This window comes from Anas platyrhynchos, chromosome 10 (assembly GCF_047663525.1).
Source record: "Anas platyrhynchos isolate ZD024472 breed Pekin duck chromosome 10, IASCAAS_PekinDuck_T2T, whole genome shotgun sequence".
Classification (NCBI taxonomy): Eukaryota; Metazoa; Chordata; class Aves; order Anseriformes; family Anatidae; genus Anas; species Anas platyrhynchos.
Genome location: NC_092596.1, coordinates 18,650,630 through 18,662,574, shown reverse-complemented (window position 1 = coordinate 18,662,574; position 11,945 = coordinate 18,650,630). Strand labels below are relative to the sequence as shown.

At 35.6% G+C, this 11,945-nt stretch overlaps 1 long non-coding RNA gene across 4 annotated transcripts; it reads left to right on the top strand.

Moving 5' to 3' along the window:
- Positions 1-277: 277 nt before the first annotated feature.
- On the top strand, positions 278-4,998 carry LOC110352270 (uncharacterized). Of its 4 annotated transcripts, none has more exons than XR_011811868.1 (3): positions 278-850; positions 3,217-3,320; positions 4,922-4,998. It is a non-coding gene; the product is annotated as an uncharacterized lncRNA (long non-coding RNA). The 4 variants fall into 4 exon arrangements; XR_002400968.4 differs by having other exon boundaries at positions 278-1,086; XR_002400967.4 differs by lacking the exon at positions 4,922-4,998 and adding an exon at positions 3,445-3,750.
- Positions 4,999-11,945: the final 6,947 nt, after the last annotated feature.

The window sequence follows — 11,945 nt, the reverse complement described above, 5'->3', positions numbered from 1 at the left end:
ATGAAACATGCAGACATTTGAGCAAGTGTATCATTGTTGACTTTGATTTCCCAGAGGGAAGAATATCAAACAATTTAATAATTTAAGATTTCTTTTAAAAATATCTTATTAAGACATAAGCTATATTGTATGATCCTGTTGTGATTTGGTAACAGATAAGCAGGCCTCTTTTTTCTCTTTTCAGTCTTTTAAAAATAATCCTATGCTAGATGCTTCCACGCATATTATGAAAAGCTGTGTACACATTTTGGACTCTTACCTTGATATTGAAATGAGGTTGCGCTTGTGGGAAGATGCTGTTTCACAGAAATACTTTTGTGGTAATGCTTTCATGGCTGAGCAGTGAGACTTTCAGAAAAAAGAGCAGAGATTTGTTTTTAATCAGTGCCCATAATCCTTAAAAACAAAGAAATTGCTGATTAACTCAATATGATAAGAAACAGCTTGTATCTACAGCAAATTGCCTAGAGTTAAAAGTCGCTTTTCTTCCGATTTACCTTCTGGAGTCAGATGGTCAAGTGTTCATTCTTATTTTGCCTCCTTCAAGCTCAGGCTAAGGACACAAATCTCCAGATTGCAACTGTGAAGTGAAGGCTTTCCTTCATATTCTTCACTTTAAAAGCAAAAACAGTATAATTGAGGCACACTGACCCCACCTCCTCCCAAGTCTGACTTAAGCTCAGTGGTTAAACATAAAACCCCACATCAAGAGTCACCAGAAGCACTCTTGCCTGTGCGAAGAAGCTGCTGTGACCCTCAGGGATGGCTTCCTTCTGCTGGCTTCTGGTGGCTCCCTTGATTGTGGCAGCCCTGATGGCCAAGTCCCATGCAGTGGCAGCAGAGGCTCAAGGTAAGCTCCTGTAAGTTTCTGAAAGGTGGCACCTGCAAGGAGGGGCAGGCTGGGGGGCCACTGCTGTGAGGAAGGGGTCTTGCTGCTAACCATGGCCCAGGGTTGGGGGTAATAAGATGGAGGTGAGATCTCAGGGCAGCTGGGGAAGTTTGACCAGGTTTTGCGTCATGGCAGATACTAAAGGCTGCTAGGTGAGAGGAAGATTAAAGCCACTGGTGAGGAGAGAGGGACAGAAGGTCAGCATCCACTCAGATCTTTTAAATGTATTTAATTCAGTACATCTTTTTTTTTTTTTTTTATTGAACTACCCTGCTTGAATTTCTGTACCATTGTCTTGCATTAATGTGGAAAGGGCTTGGTAGCAGGGGAATGCAGGGGTGGCTGCCATGAGAAGAGTCTGTCCCATGCCAGATCAGAGCCAGTGCCAGCAGGTTCTAAAAGGGACCTGATGTTGGCCAGAGCTGGGCAATGAGCGATGTTGTTTCTGCCTCTGAGAGCAGATTTAGGAAAGGGGGAAAAAAACTGCTGCACAACAGCAGCTGGGAGAGATGAGTGAGAAATGGCCCTTCAGACCCCAAGGTCAGTGCAGAAGGAGGAGAGGCCCCTGGTGGAGCAGGCTGTCCTCCTGCAGCACAATTCATGGGTGCTTTAGAATTTTAAGATGGAGCTATTTTGTATGTGATCTTTCCCATTTGCAAGCGATAGAAAACTTATTCTATGTATGTTGCCAGTGTGCCTTAAATAACCTTCAAAGTGATGGCCTAACTGTAGCAGCGGTTGGAGTCTGCAGTCTGTTATGGGTGATGTGGCTGCAATTCATCCTGCTCCTTGGAGCTACTGCTGTTGACATACATACATATAGATGTTTAACTATATCTCATTTGAACACCAGTGTCTGTAAGCCACCTATCTCAAAGGTCTGTCACATTGTACCATTTTAAAATTACCCATTTACACTCATCCTTTGCACTGTTTCTTTGTAGTTTAAGATTATGTTGTCATTTGGCTTCCATAGCTCCCTTTCAGCTTCTGTACTCTTGTGGTGTTTCTCCTTAACCCAGTGTTAGTGACAGAGACACAGAATAGGCAAGTCAAAAGATGAAGATAAAAAAGAACATTGATGTTGCTGCAGCAGAAGGAAGAATAGTCATAAATAATGTTTATATGGAAAACAGAGTTTTATATTACATTGTTCAAAATGAAGTTCTGCTCTTTAGAAGCAACATAATGTATCTAAATGGACAGGTATGGCTTTGTTGTGGGCTGGGAGGAGTAAATTGAGTTTTGTTCCTGTGCATTCACATGCCTGGATTTGTATCTCATCTCAGCAGGTGACCTGACTTGTAGATAGGTCCCTATTTCCTTAACTCCTGAGCCACTTGTATTATTAACAGGCAATATATACTGAAAACTAAAGAAGTTATTTTTCTCTTTAAAAACGGTAATGGAGACTTTGGAAACAGCTTCACCTTCATTGATGTGTTACAATTTGCACTTGAAGCAGAAATAAAAATGTCCATTTCACCCTGTAATTGAATTTAATCTAGAAATTTTCCACAGTAACTCCTGAAAGGTTAACTAAATTTTCAGTTCACCAAACAAGTCTTTAAAATGTGTACTGGAGTTTTGCTCAATTTTTCTCATATTCCCTGATTTTTATTGAGTAGTTAGTCCAGCCCAATGCCAAGCTTTAAACAGCTTCCTGATATCTGAGAAGTGGAAAATTTTTGAACATTCAGTGCTAACTGCATAAGTTTGTTTATCTTTATTCTTTATTCATCACAATCCAGTAGTTCTAAGAGATTTTTCATAGATATTCAAGGTAGGTGTTGTTTTCTGATGTTGCTAGAGAGAACTTTTTGATCAAAAATGACAGAACTCTACCCCTCTTACTTAAAGAAAAACAATTTCTTCCATGCTCGTTCCTCACCTATACTCAGTGCAAATCATGGAGGCTAGGTAGGGAATTGCGTGATATTTTAAGACAGAAAATGAGGTTCCGAAGGGACATATAGATCATGGGAATATAAAATCAGAGAGGGTGAACACTGTAGGAGCTGAACTGTGGATTTTCTGAAGATGCAAATGTATTAGCAGATAATTTGCAGATAATGCCCTAGGAAGGGCCATTTCTATTTGCAACTCTTGAAAGAAATCGATATTATTATGCTCTAAAACAAGAAATAACTTCAAGTGTTATTATTTGTTCATTAGTATTAAACTCTAATAGATTACTTTTTTCTTTTTTCTTATTTTTTTTGTCCCAACTGTTTGGGATGGCTAGAAACTCAATTAAAAACAAACAAACCAAGAAACAAACAAAAAACTTCAAGCAAACTGAAATATACATATTTTTGTAATTTCAGGGGTTGGAATTTCCTGAACAAAATGCAGACAGGCAGAAATCCTACAAAACTGTCCATATTGTTATTTCATCAGTCAACAGGTGTTTCGCCTATGGCACTTTCCAGTAAGTAAAAGGATAGTGCTGTTGACTTCCTACTGTGCTCACTTACATTTCCTCTTCTGTCCAGTGCGGTAAGATTTATTTTGACTTAAATATTGTATACATTTTCTGTCTGTTGTATAAATAGGTACATGTTTAAAGTTGATAGACGCAAAAGAACCCCGTCAGATTGAGGAGCCTTTTGCTTCAAAGAATAATGTCTGCATATCCCTTTCTTTCACTGGTGGTCACTTGGAGTCAGATTCATTTCCTGCCCCTGAAGGCTTCTATCTAAAGTTCTTGGAGTAACACTAGAAAGACTGGAAAAAAAAAGAAAGGTTATATGCCTTCATAGAAGCATGCAATAACTATGACTGAATTAAAATCAAGCCTGTTGTAAGCCTGGATTGCACCCACCTTATCAGACACAATCATAATTCTGCTTGTTGGAGGACTGTTGTGTTGTGTTCTCTCTATGTTTTAAAAATAAAATGTTGAATTAATAAGCTTCTTCCTCTCTTTTGATTTCCAAAAGGTGGGAAAAGACAATACTCATCTTGATAAGAACTTCCTACAATGCTAAAATAACGTGTGTGCTGTAATAGCTTTCCTGTATTTTTTATACTTTATTATTTCTAACAAAACTGGCTGCTTATCCAAAATGATATGATAACTTAGACTACGATCTATTTTCAATGTCTTCATGAAAGACAAGCTCTGTCATTATCTTCCCAAAGGAATATGCCAGTAGACTGGAAATCTTGGGAGTAAAATTTGAAAATTACTGTTTCTTGTCATATATTTCTGTTTTATGGCTTTTGAGCATACTGGAATGCCTTAGTACGGAGAAAAAACAATGGCAGTGAAGGGAAGTGACTATTAATGTCCTATCAGAACTTGATGGGGCTTGATATAATTAAAAAACTTGTGATATCTCCAGCAATTGTAATTCCAATTATTTGCTAGCTAAAGGCAAGTTTCACTGCTCCAAGTTAGGAAATCATGTAAATAGCCTAATTAATATAATTTGCCTTATGCTCTACTAAGAAAACAAAAACAAATATGTCATTTTTTAAAGAACAAATAGCATGGTATAAACTAAATATTATAAATATTCAATCCATTTGTAGAGCAAACATTACATATTACAAATCATTCTCAGCATTTTTAAGTAATTCAGCATGATTTAATGAAATTATGATGGCTTGCTTTAGCTTTACAAGCTCATGACAATAAAAGGAAAGCATTTCCTTTGTATGGATTAGAGCTAGTTCTTTTACAAAATAGTGTGTAACAAGATGTACAGCAGGGGGCCAGAAGATATAAAGAAGGTTTCCTCATCTTGTATCTGCAGTCCTTTAATATCAAGAGACTTCCACAAAACTTAAAATAAGTCTTTGAAATATTCCATGCTGTGGTGCTAGAAAGGTAAAATAAATAATACTTTGCTTTTTCCTCATGTGGAATGAAGAGATAAAGCTATTTATAAACCTGTAAAGACTTACAAATCATTCTAACAGGTTGTCATATGTTAATGTCAGTGAGAATTTAATCACCCAAGGTAAAAATCTATATATTTTCTTTCTCCAAACCCATCTTGTTTTCATAAATGTCTTTATTGACAGATTCTCTCATGATGATAAATTAAAGGAATGCCCAAGACCACAAAACGTAAAAACAAAAAATACAAGGACTGAAACGGTAGGTTGTTTTTAAACTGTGTGGCAGTTTTCGTTGTTGTAGCATTTAGAGTATCTAATGAGAAGTCATTGTGCTTGGTACTATACACCTGATTAAAAAGAGAATAGAGATAAGAAATCGAGGATTTAGATTTATATAACAAATTGCTAGAAAAAAAAAAATCACTTTTTTTTTTTTTTTTGAGAGAGAGAGAGAGAGAGAGTTGTAAATTTAGGGGTAGAAAACCTTACTTAGGAGCAAAACAATTTTATCCATTGAGTCATTAATAATTTCTTTAAAGACAGCTGCTTATCAAAAAAGCCATTCAGTGTGTCTCATTTTGACAGCTGTGACTGAAGTAGTATGATTTCTTTGTCTGTTAGCCACTTTTTCTCCTTTTTAAAAAACAGAAACTTCTAGGGCTTCCCAGGTAATCCCCTAGTGAATTAGGCTCTACCTTTGTGTAGGCATGTGAACCAAGGGGGAATTTTACAGAAGAATAAAGACATGCAAGATTTTTTTTTAGATTTGACGGGTATTTTTCTCATCTTCTATACATCTCTCAGGACTTTTTTTGTCCAAATAAGGATAGATACACACTATTATTTGATAGCTTCTATCCTGCTTTCAGATTTAAGTGAGGAAGGCTTATGTCATGCTTTGTTTTGTTATGATAACTATTAAAAAATGTATCTGAAAAGTCATCTTCTTTTCTCTTTCAAATACATTCATGTTCGCTGGTAATTGAACCAATGGCTTTAGTTATGTTGTTCATAGCGAAAGACATGTACACAAAATTAAGAAATAAGATTTGAATCTCTTTAATTCCCTTGACTCTGTAAAGGCCTTTGACTCAATGTCAGACAGATTACAAATGCAGAAATTGCAGGTCCCAACGTATGGAAGAACTTGATGCATCCTTAGATCTGTCTGTCAGCCAAGAAGCAGAGTTCTGTGTTCTTTCTCAAAGTCCAGTGATGTGGGAAGCAGAAAGTGTAAAGTTTCCCTTCTAGTCCTGGATGTGTCCTGCTGCACTTGAAGCAGAGGGAGAGAATGAAAAAATATTTTACATATAAACTAGGCATATTTGATGTAGAAGCCTTTTGTTTGTCCTAAATATGTTTATCATATCTCTGAGTTTTCAGAATGTGATTTCCATTCCTCTCTAAATTTCACAGTGTAAGGGTTATTTCCAAACATAGATTTTAAAATGAGGTATTTTACTTATTAGAAATACCGACCTTTCTCTATATTACTTGACTCCCTGATGAAAGGTTAGTTGCCTAATCACATGGGTTTGGTGGCTGTGGTACAGTGCAGAGTGTTAAGGCTGTAATAGGAAATCAAATAGTTCATTTCAAAGTCGTCAAATACATGCTGAGCTGCCTGACTGGTTTATGCTGCTTTATCTTTCAGGACATAAAACCTATTCTTCCTTTATGAAAACAGTACTTTGTGTTAGATAATCATTTCATTTACATATAAAGGTTACACTTAATAAAAATATACGAACCAAAATTGCAACAAAGATACAACATCATAAAACACCTTTTTTTAGTGTGCTGTTTTTTTCCTTGAAAGGCTTCATTGCTTTTAAGACAGGAGATATTGCTTCAGAACTAAAGATTTAAAGCTTTTTTCTTCTGCCTGTAGTAAAAGTAATAAAGCTTTTTATTGTACAAGGACTGTAAATATATTTAGCAATAATTTCAACAGCTGGAAGTGTCTAGTGGAAATACAAGGGTTATATTTACCTAGGCTTGGTCTAGAAATTTCTATAACCTTTTCTTTCCACCTAACCAGCACTGAACAGTTACTGTTTGTTATCTTGTAAACACTGGAAGACAATCTTATGGAGGAAATGACTCCTTGCAGTTTGAAATAAGATAGTGCTGTAACAAGTTTTTTTTGTGATTATTTTCTGTTGCCATCATTTGTTACGATTGTTTACTGCAAATAGACATCACTGGTACATTCTGGAACCTGGCACCCAAAGTCATGGTAGCTCCTTCAAGGCTCCAAAGCAGTATAGTCTGCTGATGAAGAACTTCAGCCCCCTAGAAAACATACTACAATAAGTTTCCTATCTTAAATAGTAGATATTGTGTAGAAAATACATGACAACATTAATAGAAGAGAAGGTTAATGTTATGACTAGAAGAGCTGACTTTAGGAAGAGTCTCAAAGGACTCTCCGAATAGACAAAATATCTTCCCATAGCTTTATGAGCTCTACTTTGTAGAATTATTTTTATTATATTTTTCTTATTTAAAATATAGGAAGTACTTTGAGGTAGGCAGAGGCACAGATTTAGGATAAAATTTATTCCCTTTAGAAACAGAGAAAGTTGAGAAACAAACTTGTATCTCTTTTCATTTATTTTTTTCAAATAGCTCACTGCTTTCACAATAAATATCTCAACGTTGTCAGTGCTTCATTTCTAAATCAATATTAATATATTTCCATTGTTTGGTAGTTGGTAGCAAACAGTGTATCTGAGATATCATTCATCTCTAAATAAAGATACCTAATGGCATATTTCAGTAGGAAGTAGAAGAGGACTAAAGAAGGAGACATCAGTAGTAATTAGATATGTAAGTTAGTTTATTGTAAGAAAGCATGAGCTTGTGTATTTAAAACGAAGTATCTCAGTAGCTGACAAAGTTCATTTACCTCTGACAGGTTGCCACTCCAAAGCTATCAGAGCTGCAGGTCATCTGTTAAACAAATTATCAAATATAAAACATTGTATTATAAATTTGTACCTTAAATCTGTGATAGGATTTACTGGACATGTTTGTAGGAAAAATGTATACTTGACAAAATCATTTTTCTGTTATCCTTTGGGATCAACAACTGAATTTAGTTTTTCTAAAACACAATCAGTTGTTCAGCTGGTAGAAATTGTCAGTGATGTTACTACAATTGGATATGGTATATAAAGAATTTATGGTTCTGAGTCTAAAACCCCAAAGTTAAGTCTGATGTCTAACTGGATTTTTTTTTTTTTTAACTAATGCAATATATTATATCATAACATGATTTAGGTCTTCATTTTGGGTACCAAGAAGCATAAAGACATTTTCCCCTACAAAAATAAAGGGGGGAGGAGGGGTGGCTCTAGTACAGCCTTGGTTTGTATTGGTATTCCCTGAATTCCTGAAGTGAAAGACAACAAAATAACAAAAAGGAAGATTCATTTTTATAAGTAGAGACAGCTTAGCTGTAGTTTGTAATACTGCAGTTGGTAGAGCTTAGGTTAAGTCTATTACAGAGCAAAAACTGGCAAAAACATGATACAGCTACAGCCCACCTCACCAGAGAGAACCCATGGATTTTGAAGTGACTGAAGCAGTTTACAAACAAAACAAAATAAAACAAAACAATACACGCACACAATCACAAGTCCCCAAAGCCTTCAGAGAAGTTCATTGTAACGGGGCTTTATAAGTAAGTTTCACTACTTATGCACAGACCGACTACTCAAAATGTATGAGTCTTCACTTCTTCTAATGCTTTTAATTTTTCCTTCATAAAAGTAAATTAAAGTTTTAAAATATAGTAGTTGAACACAATATAATTTAAGATAAAGTGTTGACTCAGAATGTACTTTGTTAGAATAGCTTAATGTACTATTTGGATTCATACTGAATCTGTTTTGTGTACATGGCATAAACATTTGCGTATGCTTTTCTTAAAGCAAACCTTGCTGTGATCTTTGCTTTATATCCCAGACAAATCTGGTCTCTCACAGAATGTAGATATAAGAACACAAACTCTTCTATTAGTTTGAGTATAATTAGATCTATACTTTTCACTTGGAGACTTTTCTTCTGTTTTCTTTGATGGTCAGCATCTCGGGTCTTGCAATTAACAATAAGTCTGAAACTACAGAGATTTTAGAATCATGAAGTAAATATTAATATTGGCACTGCCAATATACGCTGTTACAGAAATTAAAGGTGAGAATAATGCTGGATTCCAAGTTCAGAAGTAATGGTTTCATTTATTAAAGACACACATTTTCTAATAGTGATTTTGGTATTCACAACAAGAGAGCAATGTGCTGTATTCATAATGTCTATCTAGGCTGTACTTCCATGCTTTGAAAGTTTATGCCCTTTAATGTGGGGATTCTATCTGTCTTTGATTTTGGGTTGAATTTAGCAAGTTTAGGACAGTCTGATAAATTCAAAGGAAATATTTCAATGCTTGTTCTTAATGTTTATGTTGAAACAAAGTGAAAAGTTTATCCCCTCCCCAGGCAATTAGTTTTTAGAACAGGAGACATTTTAGGATGATACAAGATCTACTGAACAAAATATACAGTACAATGAGAGATGCAATGAATTAAAGACAAGAGAAAGAAATGGAGATAGTTTTAAGAGAAATTATTTTATATAAAATAGATATTGCAACAGTTAGTCATTAAAACAGCAGTAATAAAATTATATTTATAGCTGAATAAGGAGTCTCAGTGTGATTAAGATATGGAAGTAGCTAATTGGAACACTGAGATATTAGGAAATTGAAGTGATGAAAAGTATACAAATGAAAACAAAAGTGCATAAAAATTAATGAGGAAGTGGAAATGAAGGAAAATAACATAGTGAGTAATGAATACACACATAGCTTGTAGACAAGAATACTGAGGCCATTGGATCAAGTGAATGGATATTCAATGCCTCAGAGTGGGTATTTTTTCAGAAACTTTGCGAAAGTACAGAATTGCTTGATTTTATTGCTGTAGAGAATGCTGATTTCTTCTTTACATAATTTATTATGTTTTTTCTACAAGGTATGTTTGCTGTCAGGGGAGGGAAAGTTGCAAGGCTTTTATTAGCCTGTCCACAGCCTGTGATGTCCCAGGTATTTCCACGATGCAGCTGCTAAAGGAAGCAGCCCTACCCTGCTCTCACCCACCAGGGAGACTCTGTGTCCCCCTGTTGTGGTGGCACAAATGCTATGTGCTGAAGAACCAGGCTAGAATTTGTCTGAATTTAAACAGCCTTTGCTTTTAGTGGGGGAGGTGGGACTGACAGCATTGTTTTGTTGGGCTGTCTTTTAGTCTGACTAGTTCTCTGATGCAGCTTATTGAGGGGAGGAAGGTGCATTGTCCCATAAATATTTTTGCGGGGACAAGGAAGGCGGCAGCACAAGTTCTAGAACAGGCAGCTAGCTGTGGGAGAAGGTAGCACTGCTTTTGTCATACACAATGTAAAATAGCTTTGGAAACTGTCCTTAATTTCATTTTCAAGTTCCATTTACCTCCTCTGATTGCAAATTAGAGCTTTCTGTGTACTTTTATGACTGGCACCTGCCTCATTCTGTGCAACTCAGATCTCCATTGCCACCAAACCATATATTTCCAGTGCATGGAATTGACTGCGTGTTGTGGGACCAGTTCAGGTAGATTCAAATATTCCTTGAACAACCTGCTGGCCAGCAAGAATGTGACAAATGCTGATGTCATATGCCTGATGTCTCACAATACTGAACATGGCCATGACCAAGTGCTATGATTAGTTATTGGGATCCCAAGGAAGAAATAAGAATAAATAATTTAGAGTATGTAAGCCAAGGTTGATAACTATGGTACTCTCCAGAATGGATCCAAGTACCTACCTGTACATCAAACTAGATGCAGTCATTGATAGATATTATCTTTGAGCCTCTGTGCTCTGACGATAAAAACAGGTTAGTTTTTATGATAGTATTACTTCTCATTTCAGGTTCATCCTTCCAGGTAACTAGATGTTTCCACTTAACTGTTATTCTGTTTCATACAGAATTGTCTTATTCTCTTCAATATATGTAGGTGGAAAGGTTAAAAAAAAAAAAAATACTTTCTTACTGCATACTGGGCTAAACATATGAAGTCTCAGTCATTTCTACTTCTTGAACTTAATGCAAGAAAGCAAGGAATTTAGATTTATACGGAACTGTGTCTTTAGTTTTAAAAGATTCTTTCTTTCAGTTGAGAACTGTAGCTTTTATCATGACCAACATTTTGTTGTCCAGAAGGTAAGACTATAGTATCTGTCAAAATCTGTGTTTTAAATTTAGAGAGTATAGAAAGTTGTTTTCTAGCAGATACCATTGCAATTTCTGGAAACTGTCCAACACAAAAACAACTTGAATGTGGTCACATGGCTGAGAGTAAACAGCATCATAAATTCTGTACACCTCCACTTTCTAGTTACTCTGTTATACTTCAAGTAATCACAATGCTGTGTATTTTCTTTTGAGTGGGAGAGAAAATTGAGTATTCTCTAGCAATATAAATAAAGCCAGAAACTGTACACACAACAAAGGGAGAGGGTGAAATAAACCACTATAGTAGGTGTCTTGACTATCTTTCTTGCTAATTGTATGGTATTAGATCGGAAGGGACATCAAGAGGTTTTTTACTGCCATTCTCTTTGCTAAAATAGGATGAATAGATCCACATAATTTCAGAGTGACTCTCATCCAGCATTCTCTTAGAGGGACTATACAGCTATCGCATATAGTTCTTTTGATTAGCCATTAGAATTGGGATTTTTTTCCTCTAATATTCAGCTTTGGGCTTCCTTACTATAACTTAAACCTACTGCTTATTCACTGTGGTTATGAAGAACATATCACTGAATTCCTCTCTACACCAGTCTTTTATTTTTTCTGATGACGGCTATAATGTTCTCTCATCTTTTTGTCTCTGTCTTTAGGCAAACTACTGCAAGTCAGTTATTCTTTTGGTATAGGCAAGTATTGATTATTTCTAAGTATTTTTGTCCCTAGCACTCATGCCATTTAAACTGTCTTCTGTTTCAGAGGTAACCTCTACCTCAATAAATTTATCATGTAGAAGTTTAAGGAAAAGCAAAAAAAACTAAATTTTAAATGTAATGTATAAATAAATTATGGAAGTCTTTCCAGTGGACATTGCGGAAGCCAAATTATATATGGTTTCCAAAAAAGGATTAAGCA